The sequence below is a fragment of the Beta vulgaris genome, chromosome 4, assembly GCF_026745355.1.
Source record: "Beta vulgaris subsp. vulgaris cultivar EL10 chromosome 4, EL10.2, whole genome shotgun sequence".
Classification (NCBI taxonomy): domain Eukaryota; kingdom Viridiplantae; phylum Streptophyta; class Magnoliopsida; order Caryophyllales; family Amaranthaceae; genus Beta; species Beta vulgaris.
Genome location: NC_079205.1, coordinates 4099845 through 4114793, shown reverse-complemented (window position 1 = coordinate 4114793; position 14949 = coordinate 4099845). Strand labels below are relative to the sequence as shown.

The window sequence follows — 14949 nt, the reverse complement described above, 5'->3', positions numbered from 1 at the left end:
TTAAGGTCCTTAAATCAGCTGATTAAAGGCCTTTGATGGGTGATTAAAATGGGGGTTATGGATTATACTACTCTAGTCAATGAAAGGTTTATTCTTCCTATATAAACCTTGGGATTCCTATGAGTGAAGGGTTAGAAGAAAATCAGAATTTTCATTCTATACTCTCTCAAATACTTCTTGCTTAGCTTAAGAGAAAACTTGCAATCTTCTCTTGAGTGTTCTTCACAAACAAAAACACAAGTTCTTGTTGATTCACTTAGAAGATCATCTAAGTGGTTGTTTCTCTCCATTGTATCTCATTAGTTATTTCGTGTTAACCCGGTGATCCTAGAGGGGCGAAATTAAACTAATAGGAAAGCGTAGTTTCCGTGCCTTGGAGTGGATATCCGATTCTCTCATTGATCACTCATCTAACAAATCGGACCCTCTATCATAGGAGTGAAATAAGGATCTTAAAACCATTAGGACAACCTTTATCTTATTTAGCTTTTTACATATAATTCTTTTCTACCAACTTCTATTCAATATAATCCTTTTATTGTTCATATTTAAGACAATTTCTCGGACTAGCCATGACAAAAAATTTAGTTTTGTTATTGTGTTTGTTTCTTTTGTGTTTATAGATACATATAATTGAAATATTCATTTTGCAAAATTATGTAACTGAAAATTTGTAGGTATAAGAATGCAAATTTAAAACATTTATAATGGATGTGTAGAAAGATGTTCAACATAATCAAAAGGTAAACGATGTATCTTTCCTAACTTACAGCCTACACAATCATCATGAAATTTAGAGGTACATGTGATATATTTATTGGAACATAATTTTCCTATAATGCTAGAAGATGTACGACCCAGACGAGCATGCCACACGTCACCCGACTCCTTAATGGCTAGGAAAGCAGGAATTGAAGGCTCAGGAGGGACAATGCTGGGTTGAAGAGGGTAGACACCTTGTTTACTGGTTCCCTGAAGCAGAACTTCCCCCGTTATCTGGTCCTTAACATAAACAGAATTTTTATCAAAACTCACAACACAATCATTTTCATGACACAACTTGTTAACTGATAATAAATTATGTTTCAATTTAGGGACATGACAGACAGATGATAAACGGAGGGGACGACTTGCAGTTTGTAAAGTTAAATTTTCAGTACTTTTAATTGGGAGTAAGGTACCATTACCAACTACAACAGAACTAGACCTAGTATAAGGAGTTTTAATAGAGAACGTACCATCCTGAGGAGTCATATGTGAGATGCAGCTCCCGAATCCGGATAAGTTAAATAGAACAGAGCCCTATCTGACTAAGTTCTTAACTTAATTAGATTATATAAATTTTAGGTTCGAAAATCGTCAAATAAGGGTATTTAGAATTGAAATCCCCTTATCTTTTCCCCTACTTTTAAACATTGGATAAAAGTATATTGAAATAAGTAAAATGTAGGGTTGCTTTCTAGACATTGCATATTCGAAAAAGATGTGGATAACTCATAATTATGGACCACTTTATAGGCTTATAGCAATGTGGTCCTTTAGTATACTAGTCATCCTACTACCATATACCGGCTAATTCTTAGTCTTAAACTTCTTTTCTAGTACGTAACTAGTATCATTGAATTTATACGATCCTTATCACAGATCTAATATAATTAGTTACATAACATAATAACATATGGTCCAAGCTAGATTTTCACCTGACGCTCACAGTGACAGTATTAGTTACATGGATGAAAATCTTTAGCATATGCATGTAACAAATTATATGTTGCACCGTACCATTCAAAACTACTAATGTGTTCTAACAAATTGAATTTCACCTATCAAAGTGTTTTAATTTTAACCAAAGATGTCTCAGCCTAGTGATTAAGATTGAGGTGCTATGAACAATAGGTCATAGGTTCGAAACCCCTTTCCCTTCTTTATATTGCATTCATGACTCATATGAATAAAAAAAAAATTGCAATTTTTGTAAAACAGAGAAAGTTTCTTTTCTTTTAGGAGAGTATTTCTTAAGTCTATCATATAAAACATATCTCATCACAATAATAAAATTTCGTCTACCATCATATAAAATTAATTAAGATGGACACATGCCCGAATCCGAGAGAAGCCACGTGGGATTTTCCTCGGATGCCTTTTTACAATCAGTATAAATAATGCAAGAAATGATGTGCAGGAAAACATTAGATATGTGGACATTGTAGATCTCTCATGCATTATTTAAGTTTAAAGGTAGAAAACAAGAACAAATTCGCAGAAACTCCAAGATATACGTTGCAGAAACAAGCAGACAAATTACTATAAAAGTTTTCCCACCATCCCCATACACTCGTGCTTACTTGGATTGCGTTAGTGCCTTAGTGCTATGCCATTATCACTTCATCACACAAAATAATTATCCCCAAACTTCAAGATTGGAACTTTTTCTTTGATGAATTTTGTTTAATTTTTCTTTGTTTCTATTTAAGCTTCTAATATATATAAAAAAAAGTAAGAAGTATATATAACACAAATGATTTTGATTTCATCTTATTGATTATTATATTATTCTTAGATCTTATAATACACATAAAACAATAATGGATAAGTAAAAATTGAGATACTCTATTTTCATAATGTTTACATCATGCTAGACCTCTAATTATTTTTTATATATTTAAATATTTGGTGTATAGAGAGTCACGAAGATAGCAAAAACAATTCTATTCTAAATCATTAACTGCAGGACATTAATTAATAGAGTAAGTCGTTTTCTTACTTATACAGTTCTTTTTTTTTTTGGTATATAGAGAATATTATTACCAAAGAGAGAAAAGTTAAATCCAAACATACAACTAGATCAATCAAATAATAATAAAAAAAAAGAGCAAATTACAATAACATATCTACTCATTTTCTTTACTTCTATACATCTTTGAAACATCCAAATTTGGGCTTGCTTGTTTAACAATATCATTTGCGTGTAATGGACACTTTTTGCAATCTCTTAAAATTTCTAACTTTCCATATGAGATAGAATCCCATTCTATAGAACGTATGTTTAGGTAGGTATGCTTCCTTGTATTTCCCTTTTCTGTAACTCAGCCAGCCAAACTGCAGAAAAGTCTGTTATAACCCATCCAGTGAAGCATTTCCCTCCAAACATCAACAACAAATTAACTTACGCGGTTCATTTGTTACAACATACAAGCATTTATTCAACTTAATTACCTTTCTCAACTCTTGTTCAAAAGGAATTTGTAAGTTCAAGTTTTTTAAAATTAAAATTGAGTAATTAATAAGAGTGACTCCATTAAATAAATGTCATTTTCATCATTATAATCAACCCACAAAAAATCTAAAATCTTAGTACATATATAGTAGACACTCTTGTATTGATGACATCGGTTTTCTATTGCTTATGCTTAATTGTAGACCTGTTTGCATTGTTCTTAATTTAACAGAGATCCATTGATAATTACAAAAGGATAAGACTTGAATGATCTTTCAGCTCGGCAAATTTTGATATGGCTATTGGATAATATTATATGTAAAGGGATAATATTATATTGTAAAGGGTAGAAGGCCGTACTTTCATAGTAATAGGTCTGTATTATAAACACTATATATATTGAATGTGAGGTTAACCTACAATAGGTTAACACACAATTATTCCCACACTTGTACATGGTATCAAGAGGCTAGGTTTTTCTAACAGAAAAACACAAAAAATATAAAAAAATAAAAAAATTCCCAACCACCGAAATTTTTTTTTCCCCGGAATTTTCTTTCCCAGTTTTTGTTTCACGCTAAACGACAAAAAAAAAACCAAACGCACATTTTTTTTTCCTCAAATCCTGGCCATGGAGTATGTATCCAACACCTCCGCTGCCGGCGCTGCCTTCAAGCAGCCCCTGCCGGTGTTCGCAGTCGTCCCGCCGAGTTCGACGTCGCCAGCCTCAGTCGCTCAGCCGACCCAACCTCCTGTCGGTCCACAGTCCTCGGCTGTCACGTTATTTTCAAGAAACCTCTTCTCCGGTCTTGAACTCTCTCAACCATGGACGACTGGCGTCTCCTCGCCAGCCTTAGAGTCGCGCGCCAGCCCGCGGTTCCCCCTTGGTTTTCCGGCGTCCTCACTGGCCCCGACCACCAGCGCTGCCACACTGGGACCCTCCTACACCATGTCGTCTCCTCCGCCCGCATGGAACTACTCCTCGTCCACACCGCAGTTCGGCCCTTCAAATCCGACGTCGGTTTTCAGTCTTCCGACTTTATCTGCCCTAAATTTGACGAATCTGGTAACCATTACTTTATCTTCTCCTGAAGATTATTTATTATGGAAAACGCAAATTACTTGCCTGCTTCTTTCGCATCAATTACTTGGCATTGTTGATGGTACTGCTTCTATTCCTCCTGCTACTGTTATTGATGCCTCTGGTCATACTGTTCCCAATGTTCACTTCTATGAGTATTTGCATATTGATCAACTAGTTACATCATGGATTTTTGCCACCTTATCACGTGATGTATTTGTGGATGTTCATGATTTGCATACTTCTGTGGATATTTGGACTAGATTACAATCTAGATTTATGCATGCTAGTATGGCCAGATCAATGGAATTAAAGGGTCGGTTAACTCGTATTAAAAAGACTGCTTCCCATACCATGGATGGATATTTACGAGAGATTAAGGTGATTGCTGATTCCCTTGCTGCTATTCAATATCCTGTGTCGAACCAGGATTTAGTGCAGTATACCCTTTTTGGTTTAGATCGTGATTCTGAGTACGATCATATAGTTACTACCCTCCTACATTATCCATTCCCAATTAGTTTTGATGTTGTTCCTGCATGAACAAAGATTGATCAATTCTAAGGATGCATCTGATCCATCATCCCATCATGCCTTACTTGCCGTTAAATCTACTGGTACTGGTTCAAGTTCCTCCTCCCAGCCTAATTCTGGAGGGAGAAACCGGGGAAGGAATAACAGAAACAGAGGTGGTAATAATAATCGTGGGGGCAACAATGCTCGGGGTAATAATGGTGGGAATGGAGGAAACAATAATAATCGTGACTCTGGAGGAAACAACAACAACAACAATGGTAATCGGGGACGATCAAATGGTATAAATAAATTTTCTAACTTGTCATCCTACAGTATGCCTTGCATAGATTATATTGCTAATAATTTGTCTTCTGCAGGGAGTAATTAATCAAATAGTAACAATGTTACTACCTCTACCCCTACTTCTGATACATGTGATTTGTGTTGGTTTCCAGGTCACCAAGTGGTAGGCGTGTCGCACACCTATCAAAAGTAATTACCTAACCAACTACCCAACTATGTAGCAGAGTAAGTCAGGGTCGAATCCACAGGGACAAACGTATCAAACACTAGCTATCTTGACTCAATTTAACTAAACGAGTGACAAACAATGATGAAAAGGTGTTGACTAAGACTAACACTAATCTACGATAATTACTAAGAACACACAAGATATAATCAATTAACTAAAACATCTAGAATTAAGTATCACCACTAGCATGACCAATACATGAATAAATTCCATCCCAAATAACATAATCAAGAATCCAAGAGGAGTAATGCACCCTATAATTACCAAAGATCTCTCCCGAGTACCAATGGCTACTCTAAACAAGCAATCAAACCATTCCCATAGAATCATGCACGAAAGAGGCATTATGCATAGCATCACAATTAAATTCCTAGCAATCCCATCTAACTATTCCCATAGAAGATATTCATACCATTGATTAGATCAACAAAACCATCTAGATTCAATTCCCATTGAAAATAAGATATACGGAGTCAATTCAAAATCACCTATCCCTAGTATGATAATGAGCATAAGAACAATCCAATCAAACAAGAACAATTGATCATATAAATTGGGATTAATGGAGGAATTCACATATTAAATCATTGCTAGGGTTTTACTTAACCCTAGATTAATGGACTACTCACACATAATTGAAATAGCAAAACAAATAATGAACAAATTAAAAGACATGATAATAATGAAAAGAAAGAAGAGATTAAGAAAACTTAGTCTTTACTTGAAGGAATCAAAGCGTAGTAATCAATGTTCAACAAACGAATAAACTCAAAAGCTCCTAAAAATTAAAATTATTCTCCAGTAAAAAAGCGTAGTTTTTAACTCTAATAAATAGTATTTATATGTCTTGCAAATCCGGCGCAACACGCGCTCAAAACAGCCAAAAGATCGTCCCGCCCGACCGTCGGGCGGATTTCGCCCGTCGGGCGGTTGTCAGGTGCCATTTTCCTTCGTCGCGCCTGCCGGGCGCTTTTCAGCATTATAAATATTCGTCTCGCCCGACCGCCCGGGCGGATGTCGCCGGTCGGGCCCGCACGTAGAATTCGCCTGGCAGCTTTACTTTTCTGAAAATGCGCTAAGTAAGGTTCGCCCGACCGCCCGGGCGGATATCGCCCGGTCGGGCGCGGGAGCAATTTCGCTTGGAGTTGCAGCATCCAAATTCTGACTAAGTAAGAATCGCCCGACCACCGGGGCAGATATCGCCCGGTCGGGCGGTCATCAGGTTTTTAGGCAAATGCGAGATTTTCGCGCGTCCCGACTTCATGTCTCATGTAGCGATGTCAAGGATTAGGAATTGCACCAAAATATGCTATTTCCTACAAAAGTCAATCTGAAAACACAACCACACTACAAGACACATATTAGTACTAAAAAGGGCTCCGAAGAGCGCAATTAATACCAATAATCCATGGGAAATGGGGGTAAAATTCTATATAAAATAGACATATCAAACTCCCCCAAGCTAGACTTTTGCTTGCCCCTAAGCAAAGCCTGTCTGAAAATCAATAGTTCAAAGCATCAATAGTAGTTTCACCCCATCATAAAATTCTTGAAATGACAATAGATCGAATCCAGACACACCACAAGTCATAATCGATAAGGTTCGACAAAAACAAATACCAATCAGGGATAAAAATCAATGAGAGGCCCTAAATATGCGCTGCAAATCAATGAGAAGGATCTCACAAGGGGACTCACCACTCATTTGTAAAGCACTCTCCAAGCAGTTAAAATGACTGCTTCTTTCCATCCCCAATACCCGTCCCTACTCTCACACTCGTGTGTTTGAAAGGTGATATATGGCGCTCAATTGCTCCACTTCACCAAGTTAGTCCATAGGCTTGTATCATCTCTCCACATCAGGTAGTTATACATGCAAACAAATCATATGACTCAATTAAGGTTGTAATGGGGCTTAAGGTGGTAGGTGTGGCATATATTTGAGAATGTGGTGCTTAAGGTAGTGAAGTATTACTACAACTTGTGAACAAACATCCCACACATCAAATAAATTGCAACACAACTATGACCCATTTTTCTTTCATCTCACCTCCTTTATTCTTCATATAACCCAAGTAATGACTTCCAATATGACATCATTCAAATGAGATCTCTCTCTTAAAATTTTTTTTTTTTTTTTTTTTTTTTTTTTTTTTCTCTTTCAATTGATTTTCATAATTGCTCTTGGAAATCTTACTTGTCATGTTTTTAGGAGTTCTCCACTTTAGCTACTAGCTAATGAGGATAGAGAAGAATTTCTTTTGCACATGTAATCAATCATATTTGTTCTCTTTCTTGCAATCTTTTCATTCATACCAACAACCATTTTCATAATCCACAAGTTAATCAACCAAAAATTCCTAAATACTTCACTACCAATGGTAAAGAGACGTATTTTTGGAAAAATGAGGAGCTCATAATGTAGTTGTCAAAGAAACAGGCTCAGCTCAGAGTGGTTAACTAAGGGAAATGAATGCAGGGAAGGTCATTTGGTCTTTTGGTGCAAATTCCTACGTGAGTCATAATCATTTTTGTTTAGACATTGTATAACTAATGCATCAATGGAGAGAAAACACAAGTTCTAGCATCCCTCATGAAGTGGGCATACACACAAGAAAAGCATGACGTTAAGGCACAGAAGCTCACAGTTAAGCCTAAACATGCTTGCAGGACATATAGAGTGCCACAATCTTGATTCTTATATAGATCTAAGTACAGTTATGCTATGCCTTGGTGATCAATCATTGTTTCGTGTCCATCAACAATCCAAAGTCAAAACAGCATTATGATAGCATGGGGCACAGGGAAACAACTATTCAACCTTGACTTTGATTTTTCTCTTTTTTTTTTTTTTTTTTTTTTTTTTTTTTTTTTTTTTCAGCAGGCTTCACCATCATACATGGTGAAGCAAAACAAACCAAAAGAAAAGAAAGAAAGAGAAAGAAAAGAAAACAACACAAACACACCAAACACACAAAGAAAACTATGCTAAACTGAACTACAAAAGCTGTAAACTACCTAAGAAGGATAGAAGATACCATATGTGCAGTGAAGATCCTCCCCAAGCTGAACTTGGCAATGTCCGCATTGCAACAAGGAGAAGGCAAGGAACACGGCCCTCAGTCGGCCATAGAATCGGAATCAGAATCATCAGCAGCAGGATCCTGAGTACCGGTGCCTGTGCCACTCCCTCCAGCTCCACCATAGGCGGGGTTCCAGGTGTACCAACTGGGGTGGGGACCCGCCTGTGCGATCGTACCAAGCCTGCAATAGTCATCATACATAAGGAACATAGCAAGGCGCTGGTCATCGTAGATGGTGTCTACGCGGCGCTCTAGGCGCTCTAGCGCTTGAGTGTTTGCAGTCATATTCAGTTCCATACGCTGCAACACACTCATCATCCCCTCAAAGTCAGCAGTAGGGGGAGGGGGTTGGGAAGAGGAGGAGGGCATGAAGGAAGAGGAGGGCATGAAGGAAGAGGAGGCCTCTCGCCTACGGTAGACGTGTGGAGGCTCAGGTACGGGGCCGGTCGCAGGTGGGTGGTGCTGATGAGGAAGATTGGGAGACTAAGGAATACAAGAGACTTCTAGAGGAGACACGAGCCACTGAAGAAGCTGAAGAGCCTCTCCAGGAATTGCCGCATTCGGAGGACATTAAGGAGAGTACTACGCCTCCTAAGGTAGAACTAAAACCTCTCCCCTCTACTTTGAAATATGTGTTCATGGGTCCCAATGATACATACCCTGTTATTGTTAATGCTGAGCTTGATGACATTCAAATTGAAAAATTGCTCGTTATTTTAAGGAAATATAAGAATGTCATTGGGTACACCATTGATGATATCAAGGGTATTAATCCCTCATTTTGCATGCACAAAATCATTCTTGAGGACGAACATGCTTCCTCTATAGAATCTCAACGAAGACTTAATCCAAATATGATGGAAGTAGTCAAGAAAGAGGTTCTTAAATTGCTTGATGCAGGTATAATCTACCCTATCTCAGATAGTAAGTGGGTTAGCCCTGTTCAAGTAGTCCCTAAGAAAGGAGGTATGACCGTTGTCAAGAATGATAAGGGTGAGCAAGTTCCCACTAGGACTGTGACAGGGTGGCGCATGTGTATTGATTATAGACGATTGAATAAGGCCACCCGCAAGGATCATTTTCCCCTCCCCTTCATTGATCAAATGTTAGAAAGACTGGCAAAACACTCCTTTTTCTGTTGGTTGGATGGATACTCTGGTTTTTTCCAAATTCCTATTCATCCAAGTGACCAGGAAAAGACTACCTTCACATGTCCTTATGGCACCTTTGCATATCGAAGGATGCCATTTGGACTGTGTAATGCTCCTGCCACTTTTCAGCGTTGCATGATGGCAATTTTTTCCAGTCTTATTGAGAACTCTATGGAAGTATTTATGGATGACTTCTCCGTCTATGGAACATCTTTTGACGTTTGTCCCTGTGGATTCGACCCTGACTTACTCTGCTACATAGTTGGGTAGTTGGTTAGGTAATTACTTTTGATAGGTGTGCGACACGCCTACCAAATTTTGGTAGGCGTGTCGCACACCTATCAAAAGTAATTACCTAACCAACTACCCAACTATGTAGCAGAGTAAGTCAGGGTCGAATCCACAGGGACAAACGTCAAAAGATGTTCCATAGACGGAGAAGTCATCCATAAATACTTCCATAGAGTTCTCAATAAGACTGGAAAAAATTGCCATCATGCAACGCTGAAAAGTGGCAGGAGCATTACACAGTCCAAATGGCATCCTTCGATATGCAAAGGTGCCATAAGGACATGTGAAGGTAGTCTTTTCCTGGTCACTTGATGAATAGGAATTTGGAAAAAACCAGAGTATCCATCCAACCAACAGAAAAAGGAGTGTTTTGCCAGTCTTTCTAACATTTGATCAATGAAGGGGAGGGAAAATGATCCTTGCGGGTGGCCTTATTCAATCGTCTATAATCAATACACATGCGCCACCCTGTCACAGTCCTAGTGGGAACTTGCTCACCCTTATCATTCTTGACAACGGTCATACCTCCTTTCTTAGGGACTACTTGAACAGGGCTAACCCACTTACTATCTGAGATAGGGTAGATTATACCTGCATCAAGCAATTTAAGAACCTCTTTCTTGACTACTTCCATCATATTTGGATTAAGTCTTCGTTGAGATTCTATAGAGAAGCATGTTCGTCCTCAAGAATGATTTTGTGCATGCAAAATGAGGGATTAATACCCTTGATATCATCAATGGTGTACCCAATGACATTCTTATATTTCCTTAAAATAACGAGCAATTTTTCAATTTGAATGTCATCAAGCTCAGCATTAACAATAACAGGGTATGTATCATTGGGACCCATGAACACATATTTCAAAGTAGAGGGGAGAGGTTTTAGTTCTACCTTAGGAGGCGTAGTACTCTCCTTAATGTCCTCGAATGCGCAATTCCTGGAGAGGCTCTTCAGCTTCTTCAGTGGCTCGTGTCTCCTCTAGAAGTCTCTTGTATTCCTTAGTCTCCCAATCTTCCTCATCAGCACTACCCATCAAGACCGTTTGTAGCGAATCATCCAGTTGCAGATTGAAAGCCTCTTCTTCTATCACCTCATCAAGAGCATCCACTCTATAAACAGTTTCTCCCATAGAAGGAGAAGTCATGGAGTTTGTGAGTGTGTACTCCATCTTTTCATCACCTACTTCAAAAGTGATTTTCCCTTCTTCATGTCAATAATGGCTCCAGCAGTGGCCAAAAAGGGTCTTCCAAGAATTATGGGAATTGTGCATCTTCCTTCATCTCCATGACGACAAAATCACAGGAATAAAGAATTTACCCACTCGAAGAGGAACATCTTCAAGTATACCAAGTGGAAACTTCACTGTCCTGTCAGCTAGTTGTAGAGAGATGCGTGTGGGTTTTAGTTCGCCCATGTTGAGTTGCTTGCAGATAGATAACGGCATGAGACTAACACTAGCCCCAAGATCATAGAGCATTCTTGATAGCAATATCTCCAAGCTTGACCGGAATGGAATAGCTGCCCGGATCTCCTAGCTTTTCTGGAAGCTTTTCTGCAAAATAGCACTACACTCAGCAGTTAGTGAAACAGTGACATTTTTAATTTTTCGTTTGTTAGAGAGCATGTCTTTCAAAAACTTAGCGTAAGAAGGCATCTCAGATATGGCATCCAAGAAGGTATGTTGATGTGTAGCTTCTTCAGGATGTCAAGGAACTTCCCATATTTCTTTTCAAGTTTTGCCTGTGCCAATCTTTGAGGGAACGGAACAGGTGGCTTGTATGGTTTAATAGGAATGACAGTGGGTTCCTCCTTCTCAGGCTTCTTAGCTTCATCTTCCAAACCCGTCTTCTCTTGAACTTCTTCACTCAACTCTATAACCTCTTTTGCAGTGTTGTGTTGCTCAGTTACCCTCCTTGTAGGCTCTTGCAATTCTTTACCGCTCCTCAATGAAATAGCATTGATATGCCCTTTAGGATTTGGTTCAGTTTGCCCAGGAAGTTGGCCTGAAGGTTTAGAGAGGTGGCTATTTGTTGGGCTAGTTGGGTCATCTGACTCTCCATCAATTTATTATGAGCAGTGATTTGTTGGAGAGAGTTGTTGAAAAATTCATTCTGCTTGGCTTGGTATTCAACTTGCTTAGCCTGAGAGGAAGCTAAATTCTCCATGATAGTCTCAAGGTTGGGTCGAGAGGATGATGATGAAGGGTTGAATGGTGGTCTTTGTTGGAAACCAGGTGGCTGGAGTAGTTGGTGTGTGGAGGTTGAGGTTGGTTATTTTTGTAGGAGAAATTTGGGTGATGCTTCCAACCTGGGTTAAATGTGTTTGAGTATGGGTTGTTTTGTGGCCTTGTATTTGTGTTAAGGAGGGCATTGACATGCTCAGTTCCCGCTCCCAGATATTATATTGACACTCAGTGAAGGAGTGACCTTGCACTTCACAAATCTCACAAATAGGCGCTGCTGGTCCGCTACTCAACTGATCAACTTTAGCTGCCAAAACTTGCACAGTGTTAGTTAAAGTAGCAATAGCATCAACCTCATACTTACCTCCCTTTTTAGGGGCTCCACGAGATATACTCCAGTCATTCAGGTAATTGTTGGCAGCCATATCATCCAACAATGTCTTCGCGGCTTCTGGAGTTTTTGCCATGAAAGTACCGCCAGATGCGGCATCAATAGAACTTCGAACTTCATGCTTCAGACCATTGTAGAATGTCTGAATCAGCAACCACTCAGGAATGCCGTGGTGTGGACACTGCCTTTGCAAAGCCTTGTATCTCTGCCATGCTTCGTAGAGAGACTCCAATTCATGTTGTTGAAAGCCAGATATCTCGTTTCTGAACTTGGAAGTTCTCATAGGAGGGAAGAATTTGTAAAGGAAAGCCTTCTTCAGTTCTGGCCATGTGGCAATCTTCCTCACTTCTTCTTCCTTAAACCATTCCTTTGCTTCGTCCCTGAGAGAAAAAGGAAAAGCACAATACCGAATTAAATCGTCAGAAACATTAGTTAATTTCAAAGTATTGCATTTTTCTAAAAATTAGCCAAATGATCAGTAGGGCTCTCTTTGGGTGTTCCCGCATAGGAATCCTGTGAGATAAACTGGATGAATTGTGGCTTGAGCTCGAAATGATTGGCAGCGTGTTGTCGGTCTGTTTATGGTGGTGGTGGTCTCATCGGGCATAGCATATTCCCGTAGAGACTTTGGTGGTGCTTCGTCTCCCATTGTTGGTTCTTGTTGTTGTTGTCTTCTTCGACCTCCTAATCTCCTTGCTGTAGCTTCGATCTCGCGATCAAGAGTAATCAGATCTTGTGGACCCTTGCTACGAGTACGCATGCAACAAAAAGACTGAAAGAAAAGAGATCAAACAGCAAATAGAGTGACAATGATCGAACAAAGACAGTTTAGCTAAATAAAATCAAAGATAAACTAATCTAATACCGTTAGTCCCCGGCAACGGCGCCAAAATTTGGTAGGCGTGTCGCGACACCTATCAAAAGTAATTACCTAACAACTACCAACTATGTAGCAGAGAAGTCAGGGTCGAATCCACAGGGACAAACGTATCAAACACTAGTATCTTGACTCAATTTAACTAAACGAGTGACAAACAATGATGAAAAGGTGTTGACTAAGACTAACACTAAACTACGATAATTACTAAGAACACACAAGATATAATCAATTAATAAAACATCTAGAATTAAGATCACCACTAGCATGACCAATACATGAATAATTCCATCCCAAATAACATAATCAAGAATCAAGAGGAGTAATGCACCCTATAATTACCAAAGATCTCTCCCGAGTACCAATGGCTACTCTAAACAAGCAATCAAACCATTCCCATAGAATCATGCAGAAAGAGGCATTAAGCATAGCATCACAATTAAATTCCTAGCAATCCCATCTAACTATTCCCATAGAAGATATTCATACCATTGATTAGATCAACAAAACCATCTAGATTCAATTCCCATTGAAAATAAGATATACGGAGTCAATTCAAAATCACCTATCCCTAGTATGATAATGAGCATAAGAACAATCCAATCAAACAAGAACAATTGATCATATAAATTGGGATTAATGGAGGAATTCACATATTAAATCATTGCTAGGGTTTTACTTAACCCTAGATTAATGGACTACTCACACATAATTGAAATAGCAAAACAAATAATGAACAAATTAAAAGACATGATAATAATGAAAGGAAAGAAGAGATTAAGAAAACTTAGTCTTTACTTGAAGGAATCAAAGCGTAGTAATCAATGTTCAACAAACGAATAAACTCAAAAGCTCTCTAAAAAGTTATAAAATGTATTCTCCAGTAAAAAAGCGTAGTTTTTAACTCTAATAAAATAGTATTTATATGTCTTGCAAATCCGGCGCAACACGCGCTCAAAACAGCCAAAAGATCGTCCCGCCCGACCGGTCGGGCGGATTTCGCCCGGTTGGGCGGTTGTCAGGTGCCATTTTCCTTCGCCGCGCCTGGCCGGGCGCTTTTCAGCATTATAAATATTCGTCTCGCCCGACCGCCCGGGCGGATGTCGCCCGGTCGGGCCCGCACGTAGAATTCGCCTGGCAGCTTTACTTTTCTGAAAATGCGCTAAGTAAGGTTCGCCCGACCGCCCGGGCGGATATCGCCCGGTCGGGCGCGGGAGCAATTTCGCTTGGAGTTGCAGCATCCAAATTCTGACTAAGTAAGAATCGCCCGACCACCGGGCAGATATCGCCCGGTCGGGCGGTCATCAGGTTTTTAGACAAATGCGAGATTTTCGCGCGTCCCGACTTCATGTCTCATGTAGCGATGTCAAGGATTAGGAATTGCACCAAAATATGCTATTTCCTACAAAAGTCAATCTGAAAACACAACCACACTACAAGACACATATTAGTACTAAAAAGGGCTCCGAAGAGCGCAATTAATACCAATAATCCATGGGAAATGGGGGTAAAATTCTATATAAAATAGACATATCACCAAGCTGCCTACTGTCCTCAGCGTTTCAATCATAACTTTGTTCCCTCCTCCTCAGAAAGGGTCACTCGAGCCTTAGCTGCACTGTCTG

At 39.2% G+C, this 14949-nt stretch overlaps 1 non-coding gene across 1 annotated transcript; it reads left to right on the top strand.

Annotated features, from left to right (window-relative positions):
- The first annotated feature begins 12611 nt into the window (after positions 1 to 12611).
- On the top strand, positions 12612 to 12718 carry LOC125497258 (small nucleolar RNA R71). Its single transcript, XR_007273887.1, has one exon. It is a non-coding gene; the product is annotated as a small nucleolar RNA R71 (small nucleolar RNA).
- Positions 12719 to 14949: the final 2231 nt, after the last annotated feature.